This window comes from Ranitomeya variabilis, chromosome 4 (genome assembly GCF_051348905.1).
Source record: "Ranitomeya variabilis isolate aRanVar5 chromosome 4, aRanVar5.hap1, whole genome shotgun sequence".
Taxonomy (NCBI): Eukaryota; Metazoa; Chordata; class Amphibia; order Anura; family Dendrobatidae; genus Ranitomeya; species Ranitomeya variabilis.
In genome coordinates this window covers 770,976,335-770,997,598 of record NC_135235.1, presented here as the reverse complement: position 1 = coordinate 770,997,598, position 21,264 = coordinate 770,976,335, and the positions used below count along the sequence as shown (strand labels likewise).

Below are 21,264 nucleotides of genomic sequence, written 5' to 3'. Positions count from 1 at the left end.
GATTATACGCTCCCCAGAGGTCCAACTTAGAGAACCACCTGGCCCCAGACAATTGTACACATCAGGAATAAGAGGGAGGGGATAAGAATTTCTTAAGTTTATTTTATTTAATAAGCGAAAATCGAGGCATGGGCGTAAACCACCATCTTTTTTCTTAACAAAAAAGAACCCTGCCACCACAGGAGAAACAGAAGGACAAATGTACGAAGGCTCTCGAAGATAAACTCCTTCAAAGCAACCCGTTCAGGGACAGAGAGATAGTACAAACGGGCCTTGGTCAATTTGGCACCAGGAATGAGATTAACAGCACAATCAAATGGGCGGTGTGGTGGTAAGACCTCAGCCTCCTTTTGAGAAAACACATCCTCAAAATCCTTCAGGTACTCTGGAATACCCTCCAGACTGATGGATTACAAAGATACATTGACAATGCATCCCTTCGAACAATTAGGACCCCAATTAACAATGTCCCGTGATTCCCTGAATCATAGAATCCGAGAATGGTAGAGTTGGAAGGGACCTCCTGGGTCATCTGGTCCAACCCCCTGTTCAAAGGATTCACTAAATCATCCCAGACAGATGTCTTTCCAGCCTCTGTTTGAAGACTTCCATTGAAGGAGAACTCACCACCTCTCGTGACAGCCTGTTCCACTTATTGATCCCTTTTGACCCTAACTGTCAAAAAGTTTTTTTCTAATATCTAATCTGTGTCTCCTCCCATTCAGTTTCATCCCATTGCTTCTAGTCTTTCCTTGTGCAAATGAGAATTAAGATGATCCTTCTACAATGTGACAGCCCTTGAGATATTTGTAGACAGTCTCTTCTCAGTCATATTTTTTGCACGCTAAACATTCCCAAATCCTGTAACCGTTCCTCATAGGACATGGTTTGCAGACTGGTCACCATTCTGGTCGCTCTTCTCTGAACTTGCTCCAGTTTGTTGCTGACTTTTTTAAAATGTGGTACCCAAAACTGGACACAGTATTTCAGATGAGGTCTGACCAGGAGTAGAGGGCAATAATGACTTCTCGTGATCTAGACTGTATGCTTCTGTTAATACATGCCAGAATGATCGGGTTATGTACTTGTAACCAGATAAACGCCAACACCAATCCAGAAGGAAGATTGTCCAGAACAAAACATGTAATACGTTCTTGATGACAGGACCCCACCTTGAGGATAAACTCCTCGGAGACAAACTTAATAACATTATTAGCAAGTGGTGTTTTATCAATGGCCACGATATTAATGGGAGTTCCCAACCTGACTGTCCCTATCTTACATTTGGCCATCAAGTCAGAGTCAATCAAGTTCAAAGATGACCCGCAGCCCATAAAAGGTGAAGTGGGAGCACAACAGTTCTGGACATAAAGTTCCACTTCCAGCTGTAACTTAAACAATGAGGAAATAAGTACCTGAGAGTCTGGGCAACCTCCTCGATAGTTACCCAGACTTAGGCGTTTCCCGGCACTTTGGGAATCGAAGGACAGGAGGGACAGTGCTTTTTCCAGTGTCACGGACTACCACAGTAGAAGCAGAGTCTCCCTTCCCATCCTCGTTTCCACTCATTTTCCATGAAGGTGGTGGCCCCCACCTCCATGAGCTTGGAATGTGGTGTAATGTCCAGAATACTCAGAAGTAATGGAACTTCCCATTGCATAACATCCCTCTCCCATAGGCTTCAATCGAGCCGGATGGCCTGAGTCATAGTCTCCTCCAAGGAACTAGGTGGTGGATGGAGAGCCAGAGCGTCCTTCATACGATCAGACAGTCCCCTCCGGAACTGGCACCTGAGAGCAGAGTCATTCCAGGACCCCTCGGGGGACTATCGTCTAAACTCCGAACAATACCACTTGGCTGAAAGCTTTCCCTGAACAAGACACATGGTAGTCTCCTCTGCCAACCTGACTCGGTCTGGTTCATCATAGATAAGTCCTAAGGCCTCAAAAAACCTATCCACCGACATCCGTTAAGGGGCAGTAGGGGGCAGCAAGAAAGCCCAGGACTGAGGGCCCTCCCTGAGCAAGGATATAATTATCCCCAACCGCTGACTCTCATCCCCAGAGGATCGAGGTGTAAGCAAAAATAATAATTTGCAACTCTCCATGAACGTACGAAACTTATCCTTATCACCAGAAAATGTGTCAGGAAGCTTGACCAAGGGTTGGGGAGGTGACAAGTGAGTGGTTAGAAGAGCCGGGTCAGTAACAGACAGGGAATGCAGTACCAGAGGAAATAGCAATACACGTTGTCAGATACAAGCCAAAGAAGTGGGAGCCAGTCAGGAGCAGAGATGCCAGAGACGTGAGAAAGTACAACAGGTCAGAGGACAAGCCGGGTCAAATACCAAGAGGTCATAGCACGGGGAGCAACAGTAAGACGAGAAGGGTAGCAGGAGTGGGGAAGGCACGGGAACTCAGGAAACGGACAGAGGACAAATCAGGGTGTAATGGGGTCAACCGCTCAAACCAGGGGCAGGAACTATAACTGACGCTGCCTGCAGGCAGCAGGGGGACTGAACTAGCCAAACAGATCCCAAAACAAGGCAGAGAAAGTTAACCCCCTCACGGCCAAGGTCGGGGAGAGAATAGCAAGGAAAAAAACCCAACCTGGATCATGACATCAGACCTCCCACTCCATTTTAAAATGGGGATAAGAGTCCTATCAACGATAAAACTTCCTCATTCTTCTGATCGGTGCAGTTTCTAATGGTTGGACGTAACTGATCACCTATCGTTTGGAGCCCATGGATCAGTGATAACTAGTGTTGAGCATTCCGATACCGCAAGTATCGGGTATCGGCCGATACTTGCGGTATCGGAATTCCGATACCGGGATTCCGATACTTGCCGCGTATCGGATACCGGAATCGGAAGTTCTAAGATTCAAAAAGCAGAAATTCAGCCAATGAGATTGATTCCAAGTGTGGGCACATCCTGTTTAGCATGGAGGGCATGAAACTACTGGCAAGGCTGTGATTGGCTGGTGTAATGATGTCATGATGCAGTTTAAAAGTCGCTGGCGCCATTTTGCGATCACTCTGCTGTGAATTCAGTTAGTGACAGGACGCTGTTTGCTGACTGAGGGACAGTTTAGAGATAGCGATTTGCTTCTTTGTGCTTTCCAAAGGCTAATTTAGCAACCGCTGTGTTCACCTACTATTCACCTTGCTTTTGCCTTGTAGCGCTGTTTTCACAGCGATCTGCAGGGTCTGTGTGTGTGTGTGTGTGAGTGCAGCCCAGTCTCCAGTCTGAGTGCAGCCACATAGGCCATCCATAGTTGGTTGTATTCAGTTCAGGGAGGGTGGTTCATTGCCTCATACTGTTCCTTTTTTTTTTTTTTTTCCAAAGTAGTGTAGTCTGCTGCTAATTTATTCAAAAAAATCCTATTAGTGTCTTTCCACCCGTCTCCAGCTAATTTGTGGAAAAACACTACATAGGATAAAGTAGAGGAGGGTTTTTGGGCCTTGCAGCGCCGTTTACGGCTGTCTGCACGGTCTCCGTGTGACTGCAGCTCGCCCTGTAATCTGTGAGCAGCTGTAGCCTGGTTGTCTCCAGCTCAGGGTTTTTCACTGCGTCATACCGCCAAATCAATTTTCTTTTTTTTCAAAGTAGTGTAGTCTGCTGCTAATTAATTTAAAAAAATCCTATTAGTGTCTTTCCACCCGTCTCCAGCTAATTTGTGGAAAAACACTACATAGGATAAAGTAGAGGAGGGTTTTTGGGCCTTGCAGCGCCGTTTACGGCTGTCTGCACGGTCTCCGTGTGACTGCAGCTCGCCCTGTAATCTGTGAGCAGCTGTAGCCTGGTTGTCTCCAGCTCAGGGTTTTTCACTGCGTCATACCGCCAAATCAATTTTCTTTTTTTTCAAAGTAGTGTAGTCTGCTGCTAATTAATTTAAAAAAATCCTATTAGTGTCTTTCCACCCGTCTCCAGCTAATTTGTGGAAAAACACTACATAGGATAAAGTAGAGGAGGGTTTTTGGGCCTTGCAGCGCCGTTTACGGCTGTCTGCACGGTCTCCGTGTGACTGCAGCTCGCCCTGTAATCTGTGAGCAGCTATAGCCTGGTTGTCTCCAGCTCAGGGTTTTTCACTGCGTCATACCGCCAAATCAATTTTCTTTTTTTTCAAAGTAGTGTAGTCTGCTGCTAATTAATTTAAAAAAATCCTATTAGTGTCTTTCCACCCGTCTCCAGCTAATTTGTGGAAAAACACTACATAGGATAAAGTAGAGGAGGGTTTTTGGGCCTTGCAGCGCCGTTTACGGCTGTCTGCACGGTCTCCGTGTGACTGCAGCTCGCCCTGTAATCTGTGAGCAGCTATAGCCTGGTTGTCTCCAGCTCAGGGTTTTTCACTGCGTCATACCGCCAAATCAATTTTCTTTTTTTTCAAAATAGTGTAGTCTGCTGCTAATTTATTCAAAAAAATCCTATTAGTGTCTTTCCACCCGTCTCCAGCTAATTTGTGGAAAAACACTACATAGGATAAAGTAGAGGAGGGTTTTTGGGCCTTGTAGCGCCGTTTACGTCTGTCTGCACGGTCTCCGTGTGACTGCAGCTCTATCTGTTGTCAGTTCAGCCCCCAAAAAATAAATAAATAATAAAGTTCACCAAACACACCAGTTACACCACTTTACATTTCTGTAGGCCACATTAGCTCATATTTGTGTCTAGTCCACACTTTAGATAATTAGTGCTTCTTATACCTGTTAGGAGGAGTTGCTCAGGAATAAGCACACAAATCCGTTAGTACTTTTCTGCTTATCTTTATCAGTCAACCAAGATGAAGAAGGCAGTGAGTAAGGCACGGGGGCGTGGGAGCCGTCGCGGAGCAGGGAGGGGACGTGGGGATTCTGTGCCTGCTGCGGGCACCGGTGACTCATCAGCACCCACTTTCACCAGGCAACAGTCGTTCATGCGAAGCTTTGTGTCCGAGCGCCGTACACCGCTGCTGCGTGAAGAACAAATTGAAGCTGTTGTCGGATGGATGGCAGCTAATGCATCAACTTCCATTAGTGCCACATCCTCTCAGACACAGAGCACTGGAGAGCAGCCATCTGTCTCTTCACCACCTGCCAAATTGCCCAGGCAGACAGAGAGCCCAGGACAGGAGCCGTCTCTACTTCTGTTCTCTGAATCTCTTGGCTTGGAAACAGGGGGCCAGCCAAGCAGCATTGGAGAAATGGAAGAAGAGGCAGGGTGCAGTGATGCCCAACAGCTTTTTCTGTCTTCCTCTGAAGAGGCGGGTGGGCCAGTGGCTCCGGTCACCACATCGCAGGCCGCATCAGCTGATGATGACACTCAGGTGCCACTTACTGGTGCGTGCTCTGCTGCTGAGACTACCCAGGAGGAGCAGTTGGGGGCAGAGGGTAGTGTAGATGATGAGGTCCTCGACCCATCTTGGCGTGAGGGACAGGAAGGTGGTGGGAGCAGCTCTGAGGAAGAGATTCCCCGTACGGCCCAAAGAGGGAGAGGGAGGGGGAAGACTGCGGATCCTGCAGCCTCCGCTTTGGCACCCGTTAGGAGCATGTCTCTTCCAAAAGCCAAAAAGGGCGCTCCCAAGACTTGCAGTGCCTGGTCCTTTTTTGACACAGTTGCAGATGACATTTGCTATGTCAGATGCAACGTGTGTCATCAAAAAGTCAAAAGAGGTCGAAATGTCAGCAACCTCAATACCTCCAACATGTGGAAACATGTGCGCAACAGGCACCCGGCGGAGTTAGAAAAACACACTGAAGAGGTAGGCCAACCAACAGCGGCAGCTACCACCTCTTCAGCTCGTGTTGCCTCTTCCTCTACCTCACACGCAGCTGGTTCGGCGTCCTCCCAGGATCGCCGTGGAAGAACCTCTGCCCCTGTTGTCCAGAGACCCGCTGTAATTCCACCCGCAGCGCCACTTTCCCAGTCATCCACACACTCCCAGCCCAGTCTACAGCCATCGGTAGTACAGGCATGGGAGAAAAGGCGGCCTTTCTCGTCAAACCACCCACGAGCACAGGCTCTGACTGCAGGCATTGCCAAACTTCTGTCACTGGAAATGCTGTCATTCAGGCTGGTGGAGACTGACAGCTTCCGTGACTTCATGTCATTGGCAGTCCCACAGTACAAAGTGCCCAGCCGCTTTTACTTCAGCAGGCAAGCCGTCCCTGCCCTGCAGAAGCATGTGGAGGGACACATAAAACACGCGCTACTGAACGCCGTCAGTAGCAAGGTCCACCTCACCACCGATGCGTGGACCAGTCAACATGGACAGGGGCGATACCTTTCCCTCACTGCCCATTGGGTTAATGTCGTTGAGCCGGGTACAGACCGTGCGAGTGGCGCAGGACGTGTCCTGCCCACTCCAAGGATTGCAGGAATCCATTCTGTACGCATTGACTCCTCCTCTTACACCAGTTCCTCAGAATCATCGCTGCAGGAGCCGTCACAGTCCACCTCCACATGGACCCGTGATGAACGTGTACCTGTTACGACCGACATGAGCACAGCCGTGGCCAAACGTCAACAGGCCGTGTTGAAATTAATTTTTTTGGGGAATCGTAGCCACACAGCGCAGGAGCTCTGGAATGCCATCAAGCAGGAGAGCGATGTGTGGTTTGTGCCAGCGAATCTCCAGCCAGGCATGGTAGTGTGTGATAATGGCCGAAATCTGGTGGCAGCTCTGGGCCTCGGCAACCTCACTCACATCCCATGTCTGGCACATGTGCTCAATTTGGTCGTGCAGAGCTTTTTGAGGGACTATCCGGATCTTGATGCACTGCTGCACAAGGTCCGCCTAGAGTGTGCTCACTTGCGGCGTTCCAGCACGGCAAAAGCGCGCATTGCGGCTCTGCAGCGCCGACACCGCCTGCCGGAACATCGCATCATATGTGACCTACCTACCAGGTGGAATTCCACGTTACATATGTTGGAGCGGTTGTGTGAGCAGCAGCAAGCTGTAATGGAGTACCAGCTGCTTCAGGCGCAAAAAAGTCGCAGTCAGCGCCGTACAGACTTCACAACCACAGAGTGGGCCACTATGAATGACGTCTGCCAGGTTTTGCGTCCCTTTGATTATTCCACGCGGATGGCGAGTGCAGATGATGCACTAGTCAGCATGACTGTCCCCCTTATCTGCCTGCTTGAAAAATCACTGCAAGCGCTAAGGGATGATGTTGTGGAAGAGGTGGAGGATGAGGATTCACCATTTCCATCATCTTCTGGACAGTCAGCGCCACGTGGTTCCTCACAAACGCGTAGGCAGGGGACCGTTTGTGAGGAGGATGAGGAGGAGTCAATGGAGGAGGAAGACATCGTCCAGAGGAGGGAGTTACACAATTGTCCAGTACTCAGTGTGTACAGCGAGGGTGGGGTGATGACGAGCGGGCAGAGATCACGCCTCCAGCAGGGGACAGCGTTTCTTGGGCAGTTGGCAGTCTGCAGCACATGGTGGATTACATGCTGCAGTGCCTGAGAAACGACCGCCGCATCGCCCACATTCTCAACATGTCTGATTATTGGGTGTTCACCCTCCTCGATCCTCGCTACCGGGACAACGTAGAAAGCCTCATCACACCGTTGAACCGGGAGCGAAAAATGCGGGAGTACCAAGACACACTGGTCAATTCCATCATCTTCTCCATTCCAACTGAGAGAAGTGCTGCTAGTGCATTCCAAAGCAGCTCAGTGCGTCCAGGCCGTGGTGGAGGCTCTGCACAAAGAGGGAGCAGAAGCAGTGCCTCTGCCCAAGGCAAGACCAGTATGGCCGAACTGTGGCACAGTTTTCTGTGCCCGCCACAAAAGTCTACACCATCACAGACGGCTCCAGTCAGCAGGAGGCAACGGTTCCGTCAGATGGTGACAGACTACATGTCTTGCCCTCTTGCTGTACTCCCAGACGGCTCTTCCCCTTTCAAGTTTTGGGTCTCAAAGCTGGATACATGGCCAGAGCTAAGCCAGTATGCATTGGAGGTGCTGTCTTGCCCTGCGGCCAGTGTATTATCGGAACGTGTCTTTAGTGCTGCAGGTGGTGTACTAACTGACCGTCGCATGCGACTATCCTCCGATAACGTTGACCGGCTTACTTTCCTGAAAATGAACAAGGCCTGGATCTCGCCGGAATTTGCCACTCCTCCTCCTGATTGAATAATTAGGTCACTGTATACGTTATCCAGGTCTCCTGTTGTGTTCATCTTTCTACCACCTGAACTTAAATTCCTGGGCTCCAACACCGCCAGTTGAGGCTCAGACGTGCCGTCTGCACAGTCAAAACATACGACCCAGTGTTATTGGGTTTCAGTAATGTCAGCTGATCCCCAGCTGTGTAGCCGGCAATGTGTCATGCGACCGCCACGCTGACACAACAACTGAAATGTAAGGGAATCTGTCCCCCCCCCCCCAAGGCGTTTGTTACTGAAAGAGCCACCTTGTGCAGCAGTAATGCTGCCCAAGGAAAAGGTAGCTATTTTTGTTTAGCTCCTTGCACACGCAGAACTTAACACTTATAAAATGTGTCCACTGATACCGTAAAACCGTCCCGGAGGTGGGACTTTACTTCGTAATGTGACGCAGCCCAGCCGTCATTCCTACCCCCCCGGCGCCGCGCACCGGCTCCTCAGCGTTGTTTTATTCCGTCCTGGAGCCTGCGCTGTTATGTTATCCCGTGGCCAGGCACACTTAGCGCTGCCCGTCTTCTGGCATCATTTGGTGTCTGGATGGCTGCGCCTGTGCGGCCGCGCTGGCAGAGAGCCCGCCTCGCAGTGTCTTCTGATTTAATCCCACTGGGGGCCTGGGATCCATGGACATGCGCAGTGCATATCTGAACCTCCACCTCTCACTCATTTCCCTATGGCTTCTTCAGACTGTTCGGTGTCAGCTGGTCCCTAACAGCATGCCACGGCCGTGACACCGCACAGTCTGAAGAAGCCATAGGGAGATGAGTGAGAGGTGGAGGTTCAGATATGCACTGCGCATGTCCATGGATCCCAGGCCCCCAGTGGGATTAAATCAGAAGACACTGCGAGGCGGGCTCTCTGCCAGCGCGGCCGCACAGGCGCAGCCATCCAGACACCAAATGATGCCAGAAGACGGGCAGCGCTAAGTGTGCCTGGCCACGGGATAACATAACAGCGCAGGCTCCTTGACGGAATAAAACAACGCTGAGGAGCCGGTGCGCGGCGCCGGGGGGGTAGGAATGACGGCTGGGCTGCGTCACATTACGAAGGAAAGTCCCACCTCCGGGACGGTTTTACGGTTGCAGGGGACACATTTTATAAGTGTTTAGTTCTGTGTTTGCAAGGAGCATGATGAAAAGAGCCACCTTTTCCTTTTGCATCTTTTGTGCTGCACAAGCTGGCTCTTTCAGCTACAAACGCCTTGGGGGGGGGTTAAAGGTTCCCTTTCGACTTTCTCAGGCTTCGGCCTACATTGTGTTCCTCTGCTTTTCCACCTGTCCCTGGGCTCCAACACCGCCAGTTGCCGTCCAGAAGTGCTGTACGCACAGTCAACAGTCCCTCCTCTGTTATTGGGGTTCAGTAACGTCAGCTGTTCCCCTGCTGTGTGTGTGGCAATCCCTCCTACCTCCTCCAACCTCCTCCTCCTCCACCCGTCCCTGGGCTCCAACACCGCCAGTTGCCGTCCAGAAGTGCTGTACGCACAGTCAACAGTCCCTCCTCTGTTATTGGGGTTCAGTAACGTCAGCTGTTCCCCTGCTGTGTGTGTGGCAATCCCTCCTACCTCCTCCTACCTCCTCCAACCTCCTCCTCCTCCACCTGCCCCTGGGCTCCAACACCGCCAGTTGCCGTCCAGAAGTGCTGTACGCACAGTCAACAGTCCCTCCTCTGTTATTGGGGTTCAGTAACGTCAGCTGTTCCCCTGCTGTGTGTGTGGCAATCCCTCCTACCTCCTCCAACCTCCTCCTCCTCCACCCGTCCCTGGGCTCCAACACCGCCAGTTGCCGTCCAGAAGTGCTGTACGCACAGTCAACAGTCCCTCCTCTGTTATTGGGGTTCAATAACGTCAGCTGTTCCCCTGCTGTGTGTGTGGCAATCCCTCCTACCTCCTCCAACCTCCTCCAACCTCCTCCTCCTCCACCTGTCCCTGGGCTCCAACACCGCCAGTTGCCGTCCAGAAGTGCTGTACGCACAGTCAACAGTCCCTCCTCTGTTATTGGGGTTCAGTAACGTCAGCTGTTCCCCTGCTGTGTGTGTGGCAATCCCTCCTACCTCCTCCAACCTCCTCCTCCTCCACCCGTCCCTGGGCTCCAACACCGCCAGTTGCCGTCCAGAAGTGCTGTACGCACAGTCAACAGTCCCTCCTCTGTTATTGGGGTTCAGTAACGTCAGCTGTTCCCCTGCTGTGTGTGTGGCAATCCCTCCTACCTCCTCCTACCTCCTCCAACCTCCTCCTCCTCCACCTGCCCCTGGGCTCCAACACCGCCAGTTGCCGTCCAGAAGTGCTGTACGCACAGTCAACAGTCCCTCCTCTGTTATTGGGGTTCAGTAACGTCAGCTGTTCCCCTGCTGTGTGTGTGGCAATCCCTCCTACCTCCTCCTACCTCCTCCAACCTCCTCCTCCTCCACCTGCCCCTGGGCTCCAACACCGCCAGTTGCCGTCCAGAAGTGCTGTACGCACAGTCAACAGTCCCTCCTCTGTTATTGGGGTTCAGTAACGTCAGCTGTTCCCCTGCTGTGTGTGTGGCAATCCCTCCTACCTCCTCCTACCTCCTCCAACCTCCTCCTCCTCCACCTGCCCCTGGGCTCCAACACCGCCAGTTGCCGTCCAGAAGTGCTGTACGCACAGTCAACAGTCCCTCCTCTGTTATTGGGGTTCAGTAACGTCAGCTGTTCCCCTGCTGTGTGTGTGGCAATCCCTCCTACCTCCTCCTACCTCCTCCAACCTCCTCCTCCTCCACCTGCCCCTGGGCTCCAACACCGCCAGTTGCCGTCCAGAAGTGCTGTACGCACAGTCAACAGTCCCTCCTCTGTTATTGGGGTTCAGTAACGTCAGCTGTTCCCCTGCTGTGTGTGTGGCAATCCCTCCTACCTCCTCCAACCTCCTCCTCCTCCACCCGTCCCTGGGCTCCAACACCGCCAGTTGCCGTCCAGAAGTGCTGTACGCACAGTCAACAGTCCCTCCTCTGTTATTGGGGTTCAGTAACGTCAGCTGTTCCCCTGCTGTGTGTGTGGCAATCCCTCCTACCTCCTCCAACCTCCTCCTCCTCCACCCGTCCCTGGGCTCCAACACCGCCAGTTGCCGTCCAGAAGTGCTGTACGCACAGAGCCAAACACCTCGCCAATGTGTTAGTGGGGTTCAGCACCGCCAGCTGTTCCCCTGCTGTGTATACGGCAACGTGTACTGCGACCGCCACGCAGGCACAACAAGTTAAATGTAAGGGAACCTGACCCCCCCCCCCCCCCAGGCGTTTGTTACTGAAGGAGCCACCTTGTGCAGCAGTAATGATGCAAAGGGAAAAAGTGCCTCTTTTCGTGATGCTCCTTGCACATGCTGAACCAAACACTTATGAAATGTGTCCCCACACAGCGTTAAACCGTCCGGTAGGTGGAACTTTCCTTTGTCGTGTGACGCAGCACAGCCATCATTTTTACCCCCTTGGCGCCGTGCGCCGCCTCCTCAGCGTTGTTTTAATCTGTCCCGGAGCCTGCGCTGTTAGGTTAGCCCTTGGCCATGCACACATGTTGCGCTGCCCGTCTTCTGACCTCATTTGGTGTCAGGCTGGCTGCGCCTGTGCGGGTGCGCTGGCCGAGATCCCGCCTCGCAGTGTCGTCTAATGTAATCCCACCGCGGGCCTGTGATCCGTGCCCGTGCGCAGTGCATATCCTCTCCTCTCACTCCCCTCCCTACGGCTTCTTCAGACTGTGCGATGTCAGCTGGTCCCTAATAGCATGCCACGGCCGTGACACCGCACAGTCTGAAAAAGCCGTAGGGAGGGGAGTGAGAGGAGAGGATATGCACTGCGCACGGGCACGGATCACAGGCCCGCGGTGGGATTACATGAGACGACACTGCGAGGCGGGATCTCGGCCAGCGCACCCGCACAGGCGCAGCCAGCCTGACACCAAATGAGGTCAGAAGACGGGCAGCGCAACATGTGTGCATGGCCAAGGGCTAACCTAACAGCCAAGGCTCCGGGACAGATTAAAACAACGCTGAGGAGGCGGCGCACGGCGCCAAGGGGGTAAAAATGATGGCTGTGGTGCGTCACACGACAAAGGAAAGTTCCACCTACCGGACGGTTTAACGCTGTGAGGGGACACATTTCATAACTGTTAGGTTCCGCATGTGCAAGGACCATAATTAAAAGAGCTAAGTTTACCTTTTCCAGCATTAGTGCTGTACACAATGGCTCTTTCAGCTACAAACGCCTGGGGGGGGGGGGGGGTTAAAGGTTTCCTTTCAACTTGCTCGAGTGCAGGCTTCGGCCTACACTCCGCTCCCCCTGCTCCTCCTGCTGACCCTGGGCTCCAACACCGCCAGTTGGGGCCCGGTACTGCTAGCTGCACAGAGAAAAACACCTCGCCAATGTGTCAGTGGGGTCCAGCACCGCCAGCTGTTCCCCTGCTGTGTAGCCGGCAACGTGTCCTGCGACCGCCACGCAGACACAACACACCCAAAGCTGCCGCCTGTGCAGGCTTCGGCCTACACTCCCCTCCCCCTGCTCCTCCTCCTCCTGCTCCTCCTCCTGCTGTCCCTGGGCTCTAACACACCGCCAGTTTTTGCCCAGATGTGCTAGCTGCACAGAGAAAAACACCAGCCAATGTGTCAGTGGGGTCCAGCACCGCCAGCTGTTCCCCTGCTGTGCAGCCGGCAACGTGTCCTGCAAAAGCCACGCAGACACAAGAACTGAAATTGAAGGGAACCTGTCCCCCCTCCCCCAGGCGTTTTTACGTTATCCAGCCACCTTGTACAGCGGTAATGCTGCATGTGTGCAAGGTGGCTCAGAAACGTATTCTCCTCGCACATGTGGAACTGAAAACACGTCTGCAATGTGTCCTCTGTGTGACCATTTAACCGTCCCGGTGGTGTGACTTTCCTTTGTAATGACACGCTGCAACCCCCTTGGTAGCGCTGCCCGTCTTCTGGCATCATGGTTTGGCTGCCTGCGCCTCTGCGGCCGCCCTGACCCACACAACGCCCCTCGGTGTCTTATTTATTGGGACTGCGAGGGTGTGATTGATGGGCAGGATCAGTGCATCAGTTCGCCTGTCCCTCCTCTCCTTCCGCCTTCTTCGGACTGTGCGGCTTCATGGCCGTGGCATGCGATAAGGGATCAGATGACGCCGCATAGTCTGAAGCGGGTGTAAGAACCCAAGCGAGAGGCGAACATATGTACTGCGCCAGGCCATGAATCCCAGCCCCGCAGTGTTTAAACTATGTCAATACACTGCGGGGCTGTGATTCATGGGCATCGCGAACCGCACCGGCCAACATTAAATGAGGTCAGAAGATGGGCAGCGCTAACGGCGCTAGGCCAGGGGATAACACGACAGCACAGACTCCTGTACAGCAAATAACAACGCTCAGGAGGCTGCACCCAGCACCAAGGTGGGATTCTTGACATCTGTGCTGCGTCTCATTACAAAGGGAACTCGCGCCTCCAACACAGTTTGACTGTATAAAGGGCTAAATGTTATACGTGTTTCATTCAGCGTGTGCAAGGAGCGAAATTAAAAGAGCAACCTTTGACTTGTGCAGCACTACTGCTGCATAAGCTGTGGCTCTTCTACTTTCTAACCCCTGAGGGGGGGTTAAAGGTTACCTTTGAAATTGGTTCAAGTAGGCTTCGGCCTACACTCTGCTCCCCCTGCAGAGCCCGGGCTACAACACCGCTCGTTGCTGTCCGGAAGTGCTGGCTGCACAGAGCCAAACACCTCGCCAATGTGTCAGTGGGGTCCAGCACCGCCAGCTGTTCCCCTGCTGTGCAGCCGGCAACGTGTCCTGCAAAAGCCACGCAGACACTTGCTCTTGTACCTTCTGCTCCACATCCTGGTTCCAGTACCGTCAGCTGGTTCCGGGCAGAGCCTTTGGCTTAGGTGCCTCCCTCTGGGTATCCGAGTTCCACCAACGTCAGGTGGTCCTTGGTAGTGCTTTCAGGCACGGGTACCTCCTGCTTAGTAACCGGGTTCCAGTAACGTCAGCTGGTCCTCGGTAGTTCCATTGGCTCTTGGACCTTCGGCTACCCATCCGGGTTCCAGCACCGTCAGCTGGTTCTCGGCAGTGTCTTTTGCTCTTGTACCTTCTGCTCCCCATCCTGGTTCCAGTACCGTCAGCTGGTTCCGGGCAGAGCCTTTGGCTTAGGTGCCTCCCTCTGGGTATCCGAGTTCCACCAACGTCAGGTGGTCCTTGGTAGTGCTTTCAGGCACGGGTACCTCCTGCTTAGTAACCGGGTTCCAGTAACGTCAGCTGGTCCTCGGTAGTTCCATTGGCTCTTGGACCTTCGGGTAGCCATCCGAGTTCCAGTTCCATCAGCTGGTTCTCGGCATTTTCTCAGCCTTCTTGTACCTTCTGCTACATTTCCAAGTTCAAGAGACTAAACACGATGACCCGGAAGAACACCCCTAAGATGACGACGACACCAGAGACGACAACCACCGTGATGACGACGACCCTGGAGACGATGACCCTGAAGACCACCCCGATGACGACGACCCCGGAGACCACCCCGATGACGACGACCCCGGAGACGACGACCCTGGAGACGACGACGACCTGGAAGACCGAGAAGCAGAAGAACAAGAGGCTGCAGAACAAAGAGCAGAAGGACATTAAGCATAACACAAAATATCAGAGCAAAAAAATATTATGTAAATTATAAGCAGAAGAAGACTAAGCAGTGTATGGGGGTGAGTCCGTTCCTCCTCGTGGTGCCCCTGGATAAAGCCTGATGCTGCAGGCCAAACTGAACGCGGACAAATGTAACTGGTTTGTGACAGGCAGAACGGAAGGTGTAATCTTCAAACTTTTATAGATAACAACTACGGGAATGCCTGTCACAAATAAGAATATGATGAAGAAGTTGAATATGATGAAGATAATAGTAAAATAAAAAGAATATGAACAATGTAACCCAAAAAATAATAGGTAGAAGATGAAGAAGAAGATGAATAAGGTGAAGAAGTTGATGTCAAAGAAGCTGATGATGAGGATAATTAAGAAGAAAGCGTGGGAGAAGTAAAAAAGAAGGTGAAGGGCGTGGAAGTAGTGAAACATCAATATCTGACATAAAAAAAAAAAAAAATAACATAGTCACATTCTTTCTAACGCCGAACTTCATAAAAAAAAATTAAAAATCCTGCTATTCTATTACATTGGGCTAAACCTCTGTCCCTTTAATATCTCCGCCACGTCCCCCAATACATCCTACATTATTCTTAGTTGTTTTCCTTCATGTAGAATGAACCTACAAGTTTATAAAGGGTTTATTTTAATTCCGATATTTTCGTCCCATTGACTTGCATTGGGATCGGGTATCGGTATCGGATTGGATCCGATATTTTGACGGTATCGGCCGATACTTTCCGATACCGATACTTTCCGATATCGGAAAGTATCGCTCAACACTAGTGATAACTTGTTTTAAAGGGAACCTGTCGCCCCCCCCCTCAGGCGTTTGTAACTAAAAGAGCCACCATGTGCAGCACTAATGCTGCATTCTGATAAGGTGGCTCTTTTAGTTATGCTCCCTGCACACTGAAATAAACGCTTATAAAATGTGCCCCTCATACCGTGAAATCGTCCGGGGGGCGTGTCTTTCCCCCCTAATTCAGATGCCTCCCAGACGTCACTCCAGGCCTGTGAGCACCGAGCGCCGCCTCCTCTTGCTTCATTAGCGTTCCCGGCACCTGCGCTGTAAGTATTTTTTCCGGGCATGCGCAGTTGCGCTGCCCTTTGAACTTACAGCGCAGGCGCCGGGGATGCTAATGAAGCAAGAAAAGGCGGCGCACACAGGCCCGGAGTGATGGCTGTGCTGCGTCTGGATTAGGGGGGAAAGACCCGTCCCCGGACGATTTCACGGTATGAGGGGCACATTTTATAAGCATTTATTTCAGCGTGTGCAGGGAGCATAACTAAAAGAGCCACCTTGTCAGAATGCAGCATTACTGTTGCACAAACGCCATTAATGTAAACTACCGCAATTATACATCACAGTTATGGGGGGCGCACAGTAGATGGGCCACTATAATCAGGATAATGACTGACAGATATTTGCATATAGCTGTAGGTTGGGCCCCTAGGGTCCATTCCCATTGTGGGCCCCTGACACCCCAGTCCGACCCGGTGTATATATGTGGTGCCCCAGGGTCCTGGTCGTCACAGAAATGTTGCTTCCCCCCACGGGGAGAGTGATGATGGAGGCAAGGAGGGATAACTGCATCCAGGTGCCACAAACAAGCAACATATTCACACTCCGGGCCACAAGGGGGAGCTCTAAGCCTATTACTAGGTGACTCCCATATATATATTGTGGTTTTGGAGGGAAAGGAGGTCAGACCCTTAGGGAAACCATCCCTGACAGGTGTGGGTTCCTGTCAGTGCACGGAGAAGGTACACGGAGCTGTGCATGCCCTGAGAGCTGCAGCTCCCAGAAAGAGACATTCAGAAGCTGAATATATTGCAGCGAGCGTGCAGGAAAGCTAAGCACAGGAGAGGATATCAGAGGGAGACAAGTCAGGAGCAAGCTGCCTCCTTCTGACCGGTAGCCGGAACACCGAGGTTGTAAGGACCTCTACGACATACAACAGAGACCGGCAGGACAGCTAATTGCTAGTTACCTGTCCGACCTTATACCCAGGAGGCACGATGGCACCCCTCAGGGGCTGGGGCATGGTAGAGTCCCTGTAAAACGCCTCAAGCCACCAGTCATATGGGTTTGTCCTATCCATCCGGGGGACAGAGAGAGAAAGATAACATCTGTGAGGACCTTATTCGAGCTTAAGCAGTAAGGGACTACACCACCACAGCGCGAAGGAAGGCTTATAATTCCACCTGGACAAGTGGACTCCTAACTTGCCTCCAAACCCGCCGGACTCAGCTTGCCCTGTGATCTGGTGCTCTGGACTGTGGCTGCTGAAACCAACAGTAAACAAGGTAAAGAGACTGCAAACCTGTGTCCTCGTTCTTCACTGCACCTTTCACCATTCCATCATCCATTCACCGGGAAGCCCTGGGGATATACTTCACCTGTGGGAAGGTATACCATCTAGCTGCCATAACATCACCCCAGCGGACCCCTTAAAGCAGCGTCGGTCCCCACTGACCAAATACCACAGGTGGCGTCACAAACTCTTTTCCCCTTTAAAGACCTTTTCATTGGACACCTCTGGGCCACGGATCGGGTCGCCACCGTGACATCCCCTTTGAGCCGACCGGACTCGGTACAGAGTAACCCACGGCCCACTGGGGGCGATCCACTATGAGAAGATTATACTGTGTGTGGGGGTATAGTGGTACTATGAGAAGATTATACTGTGTGTGGGGGTATAGCGGTACTATGAGAAGATTATACTGTGTGTGTGGGGGTATGGCGGTACTGTAGGAACATTATACTGTGTGTGGGGGTATGGCGGTACTGTAGGAACATTATACTGTGTGTGGGGGTATGGCGGTACTATGAGATTATACTGTGTGTGGTGGGATGGAGGTACTGTAGGAAAAATATACTGTGTGTGGGGGTATGGTGGTACTGTGAGAACATTATACTGTGTGTGGAGGTATGGCGGTACTGTAGGAACATTATACTGTGTGTTGAGGTATGACGGTACTATGAGAACATTATATTGTGTGTGGGGGTATGGCGGTACTGTAGGAACATTATACTGTGTGTGGGGGTATGGCGGTACTATGAGAAGATTATACTTTGTGTGGGGGTATGGTGGTACTGTGAGAATACTATACTGTGTGTGGGGGTATGGAGGTACTGTGAGAACATTATACTGTGTGTGGGGGTATGGCGGTACTGTAGGAACATTATACTATGTGTGGGGTATGGTGGTACTGTGAGAATATTATACTGTGTGGGGGTATGGCGGTACTATGAGAAGAATATACTGTGTGCGGTGGTATGGAGGTACTGTAGGAACATTATACTATGTGTGGAGGTACAGCGGTACTGTGAGAACATTATACTGTGTGTGGGGGTATGGCGGTACTATGAGAACATTATACTGTGTGTGGGTGTATGGCGGTACTATGAGAAGATTATACTGTTTGTGGTGGGATGGAGGTACTGTAGGAACATTATACTATGTGTGGGGGTATGGTGGTACTGTGAGAATATTACACTGTGTGTAGGGGTATGGCGGTACTATGACAAAAATATACTGTGTGTGCTGGGATGAAGGTACTTTAGGAACATTATACTGTGTGTGGGGGTATGGCGGTACTGTGAGAATATTATACTGTGTGTGGGGGTATGGCGGTAGTATGAGAAGAATATACTGTGTGCGGTGGGATGGAGGTACTGTAGGAACATTATACTGTGTGTGGGGGTATGGAGGTACTGTAGGAACATTATACTGTGTGTGGGGTATGGCGGTACTGTGAGAACATTATACTGTGTGTGGGGGTATGGCGGTACTGTGAGAATATTATACTGTGTGTGGGGGTATGGCGGTACTGTGAGAACATTATACTGTGTGTGGACGTATGGCGGTACTATGAGAACATTATACTGTGTGTGGGGGTATGGTGATACTGTGAGAACATTATACTGTGTGTGGACTTATGGCGGTACTATGAGAACATTATACTGTGTGTGGTGGGATGGAGGTACTGTAGGAACATTATACTGTGTGTGGGTGTATGGCGGTACAGTAGGAACATTATACTGTGTGTGGGGGTATGGCGGTACTATGAGAACATTATACTGTGTGTGGGGGTATGGTGGTACTATGAGAAGATTATACTGTGTGGGGGTATGGCGGTACTATGAGAAGATTATACTGTGGGGGGTATGGCGGTACTGTAGGAACATTATACTGTATGTGGGGGTATGGTGGTACTATGACAACATTATACTGTGTGTGGGGGTATGGCGGTACTATGAGAACATTATACTGTGTGTGGGGGTATGGCGGTACTATGAGAACATTATACTGCGTGTGGGGGTATGGCGGTACTGTAGGAACATTATACTGTGTGTGGTGGGATGGGGAAACTATGAACAGAACAGATTTGGCACTAAACAAAGGAAAGGGGTGCGGGGAAGAATCTGAGGTACCAGCAGGGCCGGACTGGCCATCGGGCAGTTCTGGCAAATGCCAGAAGGGCCGATGGCAGTAGTGGGCCGCTCGAGTGTGCCGCTGTCGGCACACTCCCCACGCTGTCGCGGCACACTCCCGGCCCCGCATTCAACTATACCGGCGTCATAGACACCGGTACAGTTGAATGCAATGATGGAGGAGAGAGCGTCTGCTGACGCCCCCTCTCCCATCATTCCCCGCTCTGCCTGCCGCTGACACTGCGGGTGCGCGATGACGTCATATCATCGCGCACCTGCTGTGTGACCGGGCGGGCAGACTGCGACTGCTGAGACCGGAGCAGCGCGGGGCACGAGGAGAGAGGTGAGTAGTGTGTTTGGTTTTTTTTTATCACTGATTGATGACTGGATTGTGGAGCTGGGGGGGGCTGCCTGCCTGCCTGCATGCATTACATTCTGTGGGGGCTGCCTGCCTGCATTACATTCTGTGGGGGCTGCCTGCCTGCATTACATTCTATGGGGGCTGCCTGCATGCATTACATTCTATGGGGGCTGCCTGCATGCATTACATTCTGTGGGGGCTGCCTGCATGCATTACATTCTGTGGGGGCTGCCTGCATGCATTACATTCTGTGGGGGCTGCCTGCATGCATTACATTCTGTGGGGGCTGCCTGCCTGCATTACATTCTGTGGGGGCTGCCTGCATGCATTACATTCTGTGAGGGCTGCCTGCCTGCATTACATTCTGTGGGGGCTGCCTGCATGCATTACATTCTGTGAGGGCTGCCTGCCTGCATTACATTCTGTGGGGGCTGCCTGCCTGCATTACATTCTGTGGGGGCTGCCTGCCTGCATTACCTTCTATGGGGGCTGCCTGTCTGCATTACATTCTATGGGGGCTGCCTGTCTGCATTACATTCTGTGGGGGCTGCCTGCATGCATTACATTCTGTGGGGGCTGCCTGCCTGCATTACATTCTGTGGGGGCTGCCTGCATGCATTATATCCTATGGGGGCTGCCTGCCTGCATTACATTCTATGGGGGCTGTGCTGCATTATATTGTATGGTGGCTGCCTGCATTACATTCTATGGGGGCTGGCTGCATTCCTTTCCATGGGCCTGTGCTGCATTATATTCTATGGGGCTGGCTGCATTCCATTCCATGGACCTGTGCTGCATTATATTCTATGGGGCTGGCTGCATTCCATTCTATGGGCCTGTGCTGCATCATATTCTATGGGGCTGTGCTGCATTACATTCTATGGGGCTGTGCTGCATTACATTCTATGGGGGCTGCCTGCATTACATTCTATGGGGGCTGCCTGCATTACATTCTATGGGGGCTGTGCTGCATTATATTCTATGGGGACTGAGCTGTAATGCTGGATACAGCTGTAATTATATGTTAAATAGTCGTGTTACACTCCCCTCACTTCTTGTAGCCTACAAGTGTACAAAGATATTATACAGTTACCATGTGACAAGTGGGCCTGTGTGACTTCAAATGCCAGGGCGGAATTTTAGTCCCAGTCCGGCCCTGGGTACCAGCTCATGGTAAAGTGCCCGAGGCAGCTGGGTGTGGGGCAGAACCTGCTTACAGGGCATAATGGGGGCATTACACTGTGTGGGGCCAAGAAAGGGGCCCTGTACTAGGAGAACACTCCGCTCCTCACTTCCTGTCCTCCATAGTTGGCTCGTATGTATCTATTACAGGAAACAGAACAACAACGTTATGGTTCTTCTAAAGAGTCTCCTCCGTGCAGAAGGGGTTAATGTCCCCGGCTGCGCTCAGTACTGGGGAATCTCCACATACCTCCACCTGCAGAGCCGCACTCCACAGATATGGCTGCTCTGTGCGCACAGGACCTGTGATGAGGTCACAGGGGGAGGAGTCAGGGGTCACGTGATCCGCAGTGAAGACGCTACATGGAGACTTCTCCTCAGTCAGTGACATTCCCGCCATTATTCGCCCTCACTACTGGCACAATCACCTCGCGCCGCCTTTTCTACACAATGTTCTGTGTGGAATGTAACGTGTGATTTCTCTGGAGACAAATAGACCCCACACA

At 51.8% G+C, this 21,264-nt stretch overlaps 1 protein-coding gene across 1 annotated transcript in view; it reads right to left on the bottom strand.

Moving 5' to 3' along the window:
• The window catches only part of LOC143766952 (uncharacterized), a 93,906-nt gene extending 72,873 nt beyond the window's left edge, over window positions 1-21,033 (bottom strand). The window contains exon 1 of the mRNA XM_077254971.1: window positions 21,009-21,033. The gene's annotated coding sequence lies outside the window, so the exon portion shown is untranslated. The remainder of the gene's footprint in view (window positions 1-21,008) is intronic.
• Between the last annotated feature and the right edge of the window lie 231 nt (window positions 21,034-21,264).